This window comes from Pinus tabuliformis, chromosome 5_2, assembly GCF_031772625.1.
Source record: "Pinus tabuliformis cultivar Carrire ecotype Pingquan chromosome 5_2, CPIR1, whole genome shotgun sequence".
Classification (NCBI taxonomy): domain Eukaryota; kingdom Viridiplantae; phylum Streptophyta; class Pinopsida; order Pinales; family Pinaceae; genus Pinus; species Pinus tabuliformis.
Genome location: NC_142306.1, coordinates 33,420,086 through 33,432,707, shown reverse-complemented (window position 1 = coordinate 33,432,707; position 12,622 = coordinate 33,420,086).

The window sequence follows — 12,622 nt, the reverse complement described above, 5'->3', positions numbered from 1 at the left end:
AGAAAAAAAAATTAAAAACAAACTAGATTAAAAAAATAGAAAAAAAAACGAAAAACAATTAAAAAATACAAAAATTAAGATTAAAAACATTTTCAAAAACCCCTAAAAAACAAAAATATGTTGAAATTAAAAATAAAATAAAAACCCAAAAAACAATTAAAATTTAAAAAAATACATATTTTCAAATTAAACATCATTTAAAAAAAAAATTAAAATTAAGAAAAGCTAAATATATTTTTGATATTTTTAAAAATAACATTTAAAATATTTAGAATATATATATTTTACAAATGTATATAAAATTAAAAAAAAAAAAAATATATATATATATATATATATATATATATATATATATATATATATATATATATATATATATACAATAAACATATTTAGCAAAATTTATTTTTTATTTAAAAAAAAACAATTTTATCAGCCACCACCTCCATGGGTGGCAAGGCGGTGGCTATCTGATTCTCTGAATCGAATAGCCACCACTCAGCCGCCTGTGGGGGTGGTCGGGTGGTGGTTATCTGATTCTCAGAATTAGATAGCCACTGCTCGGCTGCCCGTGGGGGTGGCCAAGTGGTGGCTATCTGATTTTGAGAATCGGATATCCACCTCAAGAGTGGTCAGGGGGTGGTTATACGATTCCGAGAATCGGGTAGCCACTGCCTGACCACCAGTGGGGGTGGTTATCTGATTATCGGAAGCGAATAGCCATCGCTCGACTGCCCGTGGGGGTGGCTATCCGATTCTTGAAATTTAATAGCCATCACCTAGATGTCCGTGGGGGTGGCTATCCAATTCTCGAAATTGAATAGCCATCGCCCGGTTACCCATGGGGGTGGCTATCTAATTCTCGGAATCGGATAGCCACCTCCCGACCACCGGTGGGGGTGGTCAGCCAGTGGCTATCTGATTCTGATAATCAAATAGCCATTGCCTGGCCACCCCCACGGGTGGTTGGGCGGTGGCTATCCGATTCTCGGAATCGGATAGCCACTGTCACGGGTGGCCGGGCGGTGGCTATCTGATTCTTAGCATCAGATGGCCACCGCTCGGCCGCTCGTGGGGGTGGCCAGGTGGTGGCTATCCGATTCCGAGAATCAAATAGCCACCCCCATGGGCATTTGGGCGGTGGTTATTCGATTCCGATTATGGGAACTGATATTGTTATGCGTTCAATATTTGCAATGTGTGATTTCTGCGTTAATTTTTAAGTTAATCATTATTTTTTTAAAAAAAATTGATTATTATTATTTTTTTGACATGAAATTCATAAAAAAACAAATTATTATTTAGCCATTTTTAGTTAAAATTTTCGTATAAAAATTGTGATTTAGACATGTCAATTCTAGCAAAACGTTATCAAAACGTGTAGTTTTTTAGTTATATTTATGTTAAAAATGGTTATTTTTATTTCCATTTTTTAAAAATATTGTTTTTTAGAAACAATTATTTCATGTGGATTGAAAAATTAATTAAGGATGTATAAATATGTAGAATATCGAAAATTCAAAATATCGACCTTCTAATTTAAAAATGCAAAACAATAAAAACCTCACTACAAAAAAATTAAAATTAAAATAAAAACAAGAAAATATGAAGAAAACGACCACTTCAAAAATTATTAAATTTACAAAATAATTATTTACATTTCATACATTAGAAAATTTAAAGTAAAAAAATAGGTCTTTTAAAAAAAGGGTCTGATGCAGAATTACCACTTTTTTAAATCAGCATGAAAATCACTACCATTCTGAAACACAATGTAAATAAAAAAAAATAAAGTGCCAAAAACTATGCTCTAAAAAAAACATGTGTGTTCTGCATCACCCGTTTTCAAAAATGGGTCACTTTTTTGCTATCTCTATGAAACGGGTAACATTATCAGTTCCTGTTTCAAAGTTTACATTGTTTAGACTTAGGTAAAATGAAAGACCTAAGCAATTAATCCTTTACAAATATTTAATAATGAAGTTCACTTCTTGGAATAATTAGGGGTCTAGGCAGTAAAAGAAAACAAAGATTACTTAGTAATAGAATGAAACAAGCAGCACTAGATGTGATCTTCATCTAGGAAACTAAATGTTCCATTCAAAAAATAAAAGAGATTCATAGCAAATGGCTCAATAGATTTGAGTTTCTAGAAGTCAAAGTAGAGAATACAGCGGGAGGCATTCTCATGCTTTGGAACCCCCAAAAAATTGGCATTATAGATGCAGAGGCATCTAGGGATTATTTATCAGTGGTCATTAAACTGTGGGAGATAAGGAAACCTACCTAGTCACGAATGTGTACGGTCCCCAAAGAATGGATGGTAAACTCAAGTTTCTAGATTCTTTGGAGGATCTCAAAGATAGACATGTAGTGTTATAGACATTTTTAGGCACAACCCCAAGCATAAAATGTCCATAAACCAAGGGTTCCTAAGTCCCTAAAGGTGTTGTTCCAACCCCTAAAAGAACAAGGTCAACTGATTACAGCTTCTCCCAGAAGTTCTCCATGAAAAACTACTCAGAACTAGTCAAAACTGGATCATTTCACCTGCTCCATAGGCAAAGTGCATTGCATCTCACCTAAATACACACAGTGGGTGCGTTGCATTTCAAAAAGCCCTTCTATGGGGTGCGATGGGCGAGAAGAGACAAATGGCAGTGTCAATCCGCGAGGTGGAGAAGCATGGAATCTTCCAAAAACATCTCCTGTGACACTTGCCTCTCTGAATTCGACTAGGGATGAGTAAGAGATCATCAATCTCCAAGTGGAAGCAAGAACTATCAGAGGGAAGACACTAATCAAATCACAAGCTGACTCATCTCCCTTATAGACATCTATATATGGATCCCTCATCCCAGAGATCGAGGGGCTAGATTGCATCTTGTAAGGAATTGTTGTTGGTTTCTTGAGGCAACATCATAGTGTTGGGTGATCTAAGCTTTTCATGAGGTGAAGAAGGGCTTACTTGCTGAGAGGATGATGTTGGGTTAGAACAACTAGTTGTAACTCTCTTGGCTCTTTCTTGATTATCAATAAAGCTATTCAAGTTTTCCTCCATACTCTTGTGTAATTTATGTTTCATGCATTTGTATGGTCAATTTACATGTGATCCTAGATTGTTTATGATAATAGATCCATGTTCTCATATAGTGTTATGCTGCTTTGATTCTATAGGTACTCTGTGAAGCTGGGTATACAAGAAAGCAAGTAGCAAAGGACTATCGGAAGAGAGAGGAATCGAGCAAGGAACCAAGTGCAAGGCAGAGGTTGGTCTCCTTTATTCTTCTCTCATCTATCTTTCATAAAGGAAAACGAAAGTAGTTTTACTTTGTTTGTTTCTAAGGTAGCTACCAGCCTTAGTGGGATTAGCAGTTCTACATAGACACTTTTCCCTGTAACAAAATGGTGACTCCACTGGGGAGCAACTAGGTTGATCGTTTATCTACATTTGTTTACTTTATAAACTTACAGACGGAGCCTGAAGTTGAGCCAAGTAGCCTTCGAACTGCATTTGCTATGCAAATGCAAAGTAGATAAATGTCGCTTCAGTCAATCTCGGGCTTTTGTTTATAAATTAAACAATTGATTTACAAACTCTCTAATTGCCCTTGTGGTCGCTCTAGTAACCTCCTTAGATCTACCCTTGTGATTGATTTACTAATTACCACTTGCTCCGCCAAAATCCCTGAACTGAACTGCAAACTATGACCTGGAACCCAAACAAAGTCTCGTCCTTGGTCCAGCACACTGTTTGTTTTGTGAATCTCAAATTCAGCGCACTTCCCGAGTGTAGAAGGTGCGTTGCATTTCAAATTCACTGTGTTACAGGTGCGCTGATCAGACTAGGCATTGTTCCTAAATGTTGGTTTCTGTGTTCACTCTTTTCAGATCTATTCAAGATTTTTGCTGCCTGTACTCAGTACACCTCTGTTTGAAACCCCTTTCCTTGCTGTTATTCTGCCTCCATTGTGTAAAGAACTGTAAATGTTTTTGTGTATTTGTTGAGTCATTTCTAGTTCTCCTTTGCAAAGAGGTAACGTAATTGTATTGTCGTTTCTTGATTTGAAAGTGTCACAAGTGTCGTTTTCAGTTATAGAAGAGAGTCTGATTGCTCTTGATAGTCGATTACCTTGTTACTATTGTATTTGATATGAATTAGTAGTTTTTCTAGTGTTGAAAACAAGTTTTCATTTTCAAATTGCAAAGTGTTGTCGTTGTCTTCATTTTGATTTTGAAAAGAAACTTGTTAGTAATTGTCGCTTTGAAAAATAATTCAGATTTGCGCATTAGCTTTCTTTTTATCATTCACATATTAAGAAGGCTGAAAACAAATACATGCATGTGCATTTGCATTTAGACTGTTTGATTGGTTTGATTTAGGACAATGCATATAGTGTGTGCTCTATGCTCTTTGTTGAAAGAATACTGTCTCTCTTTCCTTAGTAGCTAAGATTTTCATTGCACAAAGAAGATAAAAAGACTGTTTATCATCTTAGATTGCATTTTAGGAATTGCACATCTACATCACGCGGTGAACCTGAAAGGTAAATTTCTTAAGAAAGATCAACTATAAAATAAATTTAATGAATCTAACAACGCTTTGTAACCTAACGCACAACATCTAGAAGTCTAGGCTAGAGACGTATTCCAGCGTCGTAAAGCCTGGTAACTATTGTTCTCACTGTTGGTTGGGTGATTCCTCCACTTTGAGATGATAAGTGCCAGTACGGACTTGTGCTCCCACGTACCGTCGAGTATATTTTGCGATACCACAATAGGCTTAAACCTTTTATCCATAGGAAGCTGTGTCTGCTGCCCTATCGATCGCAATGCATTGAACACAGCATTCGGGAAGATTGACTACCGTACTGTAAAAAGTATTCTGCAATTTTGCGATTGGTTTGGTAATCCCTCTGTCTAGATTTCCAGAGCAGTCCCTTTCGTTCCTTTTTAGACTCCTTAACGGAAAAGGTCCATCTGAGCACTTGTCACTTCAGGCTCATTAAAAATCGAAGGCGACTAGAGTCATCTTTTATTTTTTCTCAACTCTTTAAAATTGAAAAAACAAGTTGTGTCAAAGCGTCTAAAATTTATTTAATGGAATAATCATCACCTTTCCTACGTTGGTCTTAGGTTGAGAAAATGGAGTACACCAACCAAGGAGTTCCCCTTGGAGGAAATCCTAGTCCCTTCTCCTCTTGGGGAGATTTGGTGCATCCCATATGGCCACGTTGTCACTTCCAAGATTGACAATCGGCTTGCCCGTATGGCTTTTCTCAACCTCCGTCGTTCAGAACACCGCAATTCCTGGACAATCGAGTCAGCAACTAGACAATTCTAGAGTTAACCCCCAACCCTCTACTTCGTCCAATTCTTCCTCTCCTCCTTCCTCTTCACTTGATGAGGCTGGTAAAGCCAAAAATCAAGTACTGAGAAGAAGAAGGAAAAGAAGAAGAAAGAGAAGAAGAAGAAGGAGCCAAAGGTGAAAAGGGGCAACCAAGCGTAGTCTAGCGAAAATCCACACACTGCACCGACCAGGAGACCACTTTCATAAATATTGTCCTTGCATCCCTCAGATCTTAAGGGATTGGTATCCTCGTTTGCACAACTCGGTGTCATCAACCTCTGATGATCATGTTGAAAACACACCATCGACTAGTGAAAGTGAAGCCCTTGGACAAAAAGAAAAGTGAAAATTTCCTTGTAAACTGTGTGAAGGTGATCACGTTGTCCACCGTTGTCCCTTCTTAGACGAGGCTAAAGGAGTTTTGGACAATCGTCCGGTTTCACCGTTACGACTTCCTCCTGGATATAAGAAACTCTTGCCGAGTCTGTCACTAGTTGAAAATTCGCCTGACCCGCCCAGGTGGTCGGCCGAAGCATCTATCATTGAAGATAAACCATCTGAACCCATACCAGATGAAAGTCAAAAGGTCGAGGCAGCAGCTGACCCGGTATTGCCTTCAGAGGTTCCATCTTCAGATGCTATAGTCACCGAAGAGAACAAGGATGACACCATCCAAATTCCTTTCATAAACACAGACTCCGATGAACATGGGGGAAATTTACCCATTCATTTACTGTAGGAAGGAAGTTCGTCAGAGTCGTACCCGGCCGTATATTTAGTCCCACCTCCAAGCAACCTAGTTGTTTCCTTCGACTAGAATCAGCTAGGCAGACCCCGTTTACCAGCTAGTGTACCATTCCAAATCATTGCTCAAGTATATAGAATGGTTATGGCCAGTACCATCATAGATGAAGGGGCTTCTGTGAGTATCCTTTACTTGACTGCTTGGAAAGCGCTTGGTTTGCCGTCGCTTTTGCCTGAGACGAGAAATCTAACAGGCTTTGACAAAGGAACTAGTCGACCGTTAGGGATCCTTCCCAATGTGCCCATAACATTGAGAGGGAAAACCATTCAAATGAACGTAATGGTAGTCCAAGGACCCATAGATTATCATCTACTCCTTGGACGAGACTATATTTATTGCATGGGAGCCATTTTCTCATCACCCTTTAGATTAATGTCTTTTTCGCACAAAGGAAGAGTGGTCACGCTCGTAGACCAGCTTTCATTTCCCTGTTCACACATGGAAAATAGTCATATACCATCCCTAAATGGTATTTTCACGCAAGGAATGTCTCATCAATCCCCAGTCCATCTACCTGATGAGCGCGAGTGATTCGGGGTTGAGCGATGGCGACCAGTCGAGCGTTCGTTACCTCACCCTGCCAGGGGCATCATGATGGATGAAAAATTGTCCCCAATTCATCGTATACCTTTCGATCATATAGGGTGCTCAGAAATGGTCGACATGACTGAAACCCAGGGGGCATGCACCCTGGTCTGCTTCGGCGGGAAAACTTTAGGTATAAGATAGGTTTCCATGAGAGATATATGACTAGTCTGACACTCCCGTCCGTGATTGGAAAAGGGGGTTGGACTAGAATAAGATTCCCTTGTCAAAGTTATGTGGGTAGAGGCATCTGCGCCACTCGCCTTTGTCTATTTCCGTAGGCATCACCGAAGAAGTGTTTTGTTTGCAGTGCAGATAAAACAATCTTTGGTAACCTGAAAGAGGTAAACCTTTCCCGATAAAACAAATGTTTTGTTGGTAGATTGAAGCGTAACCTTGAAACTCTATTTTATACCTGGGCGCATGCAAACCTTTTCGCGTGCAAGTGAAGAGCGACCATTTGTTTTTTTAAATTTGTAGGTCTTCTAACCCTTTAAACTCGTAGGATTGGTCGTTTCCTAACTTGCATAAAGAAAGGATGTGGGGCAAAAATTTGAAAAATTGTCGTTTTTATATATGAGACATCCTTATTATGCGACTGGATATATCGAGCAGTTTTAACGCGGACTTCATGCTCGTTAAAAAATAAACATAAGAAATGAGCAAATGTTTCCCCCAGCATTTAAGATCAATAAAAAAATGAACCAGTTTCCGGTAAATAACCGTCGTGAATGTAGTACTTCAGCCTTTAAATCCTTGGTCGTGTTCTCATCATCACCTCCACTCTGTATTGGCCGATCATTCACCTCCATTTGATTGTTTACGCCTTTTGAGGAACAACTGCGAAGAGTGATCCTGTTAGCCATCCTTGTAACACTGCCATGATTAGTAAATTCCAAACCTTACCTGGAATCAGCTGCTACCCAAATTTATCACTCGTTCCTCAAAGACGAGTCTCCTTTAAGCTCTTTTCAACTGACTCGTAAAATATGAAAATATTGCCGAGCCATTGGCCTCTCCAGCTCGTTAAAGGGACCATAAGTGCTATCCCTCCTTTAGATTTTAATCTTTTTGGACCTGAGGGATTATTACACAAAAAGATCAACCGCTTGTTTTGTTCGGCTCGTTAAAAGTATCGCAAATTCATCCCTTATGTATTGTTTTACACTTTTTCGGACTTAAGGGATTAGATGACGAAAAAGGATTTTTGGAGTTTCCTTTACGTCCCTTTTCAGACTCTCTAAAATTGAAAAGGACCGAGTTCTCTTTATCGTTAAACTTGTTAAAACCTAATAGCGACAAACTTGTCCATAACAGACAAGAACGAGTTTCACTATCGCTAGGCTCGTTAAAACATAGCGATGGGTTTGCCCGAAGGGAAAATTATAGAACAAGCATATGTTATCCTCCTCAAGCTTGACAAAAATAAAGAGGTACTGGTCAACAATGACTGGGGAAAAATTGGGAAGAAAACTTGAAGAAAATTTGTTGGTAGCAAGTCGCTCTTGAACATGACACTTTCACTCCACATCCAAGTCGGGTTGGGTTGTTTCATTCACCGGTCACATTACCATGGTCACATCACAGCATCCACATTTGGGGTTAATGCTACCAATCCATCATGTCAGTGTCGCCGATATGTTCAAGAGAAGTCACTCACAGAATTCACCTGTGCCTCACCTGCTGCAATACATTTACGCTCCATTCTTTCATGACCACCACCGTGAACCTTATATCACCAGACCGTTTTCACCTCCATTAAAATCATTTGGTCCGTTCCATGTCATTGATGTGGGATTCATTAAGGCCCTCCTATGATGGATCGCTTCTTGTCGACGTCATCTCATTATCCAAGAAGTCGATCTAGGAACACCCATTTCAATACTTTGAAGATTACATGCCTCAATGGAAAGTTTCTCACTTCCGGTGATAGGTTTACACCAATGGCCTTCGACCGAAAGATTTTGCATGGTGTTCGACGCCAAGTCCCTTATTCACACCACGTGAATTGTACTGTAGTACCTTGAGGATCATTATCATTATCATTGATTCCTCTCGCACCTGTTAACAACTTACATCATTGGCTGGTAATCAGGCAATGTCTTTCCATGTTCGACTCCAGAACATCTCTCACATGGATCAACTTGTACTTTGAGTGAAGATCGAACAAGATTGAAGACCCCGGATCTAGTTTCATCCATCCGGGCTGCGATATATATTCAGGAAAATAAAGACATCAAATGTACATCGTTGCTACATAGATAATCATCCAATCTAAGGGATGATGGCTCTACCAGAATCATCAGTCTACACTCAGACGATTGTCTGTCGTATGTACATGAAAATGAATTTATAAAGCTGAGCATGGGAATGCCCACCTCAACTAGATCATGAAAATATTATGAAGATAACGTATTGTATTGTATCTTATTACAGGTCTCCTTCCAGCTTGAAAGAACTTCGGATCCTCATGATAAAGCATTTCACCCGACATCAAAAAAAGATTAACGACCTCATTGTTGTAGGGAAAAGTATCCAACACGGAATGACCCTATCCCACTCTAAGGGTGATAGTTCCTTAGCAACAGTCAAAGCAAAGCTATCTAAGATTACTTCTTTATGAAATGCAAAAGAGGAAAGGAAGAGATCCACTCACCGATGTCTTGCGCGAATGGTCGATCCAATCTTCTCTCTTTGCTGCTTGCTCCCAGCTCCTTGTCTTCTCACGGGCCCAGCTACACAAGATCCTGCAAACAAGACGAGAAAGGGAAACTACAAGAAGCATGCATTCATAATTGATTCAAGGATTAGCATAAATCAAATACGCAAGTAAGACAACACATCATTGAAACACATGCGAATAGAAGAACCTCAAATGCTTTATTAATGGAAGAAAGTAAGGTTCAGGTGGTGATACAACCATAAGAGGCCCAATCCAGCATCACCTTCCCGACGGAAAGAAATCTCCTCTTCACCTCCCTCAAGAAATCACCCAATAATCTCAACTGTAAACCAACAGCAATTCTTTGCACAAAATTCCGGCCTCCAGATCCCATGGGATGAGATCCTTATATAGAGTTTTGGAGTGAAGATAAGTCAGCTTGCTGTGTGACTGTTGTCCTCTTCAACCCCAGTTTTTCTTCAGTTCTTGAGTCCACTTGGAGATTCTACCTTCCACTCGGAGTTTTAGAACCTCTTACTCTTCACTTAGGCGAATCTTTTGATCCAAGTGTCATTTTGGAAGCTTCCTGGGCACTGACACATTGAGGAAAGATTCCTCCACATGTCCAAACTTGCTCAGCGCAGGTAGCCTTTGATGAAGTTGACATTCAGCGCAGGTACACCATGGAGCAGTTGACATTCAGCGCAGATGCTCAGTGGAGCAGTTGACATGATCCAGAATTGACCTGTTTTTGAGTGTTTTTCAGTGGAGAACTGATCTGAAGTGCTGTGGTTTGCTGACCTTGTTCCTCTAGGGGTAGGAACAACATGTTTAGGGACTTTGGATCCCTCAGATTATTGACATTTCATGCTTCATGCTGTAAGGCACAAAAATGTCTCTAACAGTTGCCCCCTAAAGTATGAGGTCGTTTATCGGGTGAAATGCTTTATTAGGAGGATCCGAAGTTCATTCAATCATCGGGAGGTGACCTGTAACAAAATACAATACAATACATTATTTTTCATACTGCTTTCATGATCTAGCTGATGCCGGCATTTCCCATGCTCAGCTTTATAAATACATTTTTCTGTACATAAACAGACGATCGTCTGATAGTAGACTGATAATTCTCTGCTTAAATTATCATCCTTTTAGTAGGATGATCATCTGCTGCACATGTCAATGTCTTTATCTCCTGAATATATATCGCAGCCCGGATGGATGAAACTAGATCCGGGGTCTTCAAACTTGTTCGATCTTCACTCTAAGTATAGGTCGATCCATGTGAGAATTTCTTGGAGTCGAACATGGAAAGACATCGCTTGATTACCAGTCAATAATGTAAACCGTTAACAAGCGTGAGAGGAATCACCGATAATGATGATGACCCTCAAGGTACTGCAGCACAATTCACGTGGTGTGAATATAGGACTTGGCGTCAAACACCACGCGAAATCTCCCGGTCGAAGGTCATTGATGTATACCTGTTGCCAGAAGTGAGAAACTTGCCATTGAGGCATGCAAGCTTCAAAGTACTGGGGGTGTGTTCCTAGATCAACTTCTTGGATACTGAGCTGATGTCGACAAGAAGCGATCCGTCAAAGGAGGGCCTTAATGAATCCCACATCAGTGACACGGAACAGAGCTAGTGATTGTGATGATGGTGAAAACGATCTGTGAAATATGATTCAGGGTGGCGGTCATGAAAGGATGAAAGATGATGTATGGCAGTGGATGGGACCCGGTTGACACTCTCTGAACGACATCTCTTGAACATATAACGACACTGATGTGATGGATCGGTAGCATTACCCCAAATGTGGATGGTATGGCGAGACCATGGTGAAGGGACCGGTGAATGAAAACAACCCAACCCGATGTTTTACGAAGGCAAAAGTGTCATGTTCAGGAGCGACTTGCTACCATTAAGCTTTGAGGTTCTCCCAATTTTTCCCCAGTCATTTCTGACCAGTACCTCTTTATTTTTGTCAAGCTTGAGGAGGATAACATATGCTTGTTCTATAACCTGCCCTTCGGGCAAGCCCATCGCTATGTTTTAATGAGCCTAGCGATAGGGAAACTCGTTCTCGTCTAAAGACAAGTTTGTCGCTATTCAATATTTTTAACGAGTCTAGCGACAAAGACAACTCGGTCCTTTTCATTTTTAGAGAGTCTAAAAAGGTACATAAAGTTAACTCCAAAGGTCCTTTTTCGTCATCTAATCCCTTAAGTCCGAAAAAGTATAAAACAATATAGAAGGGATGAATGTTCGATAGCTTTATCGATCCGAACTAGACAAGCGCTCGATCTTTTTGTGCAATAATCCCTCAGGTCCAAAAAGATTAAAATCTAGAGGAGGGATAGCTCTTCTGGTCCCTTTAACGAGCTGGAAGGCCAAAACTCGGAAAACTTTTCATATTTTACGAGTCAGTGAAAAGAGCTCAAAGAAGACTCGTATTTTGAGGAACGAGTGATAAACAGGGATAGCAGCAGATTCCAGGTACAGGTTGGAATTTTCCAATCACGGCAACGTTACAAGGATGGCTAGGTGAAATCACTCTTCGCAGCTATTCCTCAAAATAGGTAAACAATCAAGTGGATGTGAATGATCGGCCAAATGACGAGTGGAGGTGACGGTGCAAACACGACCAAGGTTTTTATGGCTGATGAATCTACGGTCTCAAATGATCATTTACCAGTTCATTTTTCTTGATGAGCTTGAACTCTGGGGGAAGCTTGCTCACAGGTGCATTTATTTTTTAACGAGCATGAACTCTTGCTAAAACTGCTCGGTTTTGCGTTTATTTTTTAACGAGCATGAACTTTGCCAAAACTGCTCGTTTTTGTGTTTATTTTTTAACGAGCATGAACTTTGCCAAAACTGCTCGTTTTTACCAGTCATAAGATAGGAAAGTCTCCTAGAGCTCGCTATTTTTTAAGGAGCTTCATCTCACTACGCTTTGCTCCATATCCTCTCTTTATGCAAGCTGGGTATCGACCAATCCTACGAGTTTAATGGGTTAGACCTACAGGTTTAAAGGGAGGACCTAAAAAACTAAAAAAACAATAGCCACCCGTGCTTGCACTCCAAGAGGTTTGCATGCCCCCAGGTATAAAGTCTAATTTCAAGGTCGCCCCTACTTATCCGTCAAAAAACCCTGTTTTTAACGGGTGAGGCTTACCTCTTTCAGGTTACCCAAAGATTGTTCTGTTAATCCTT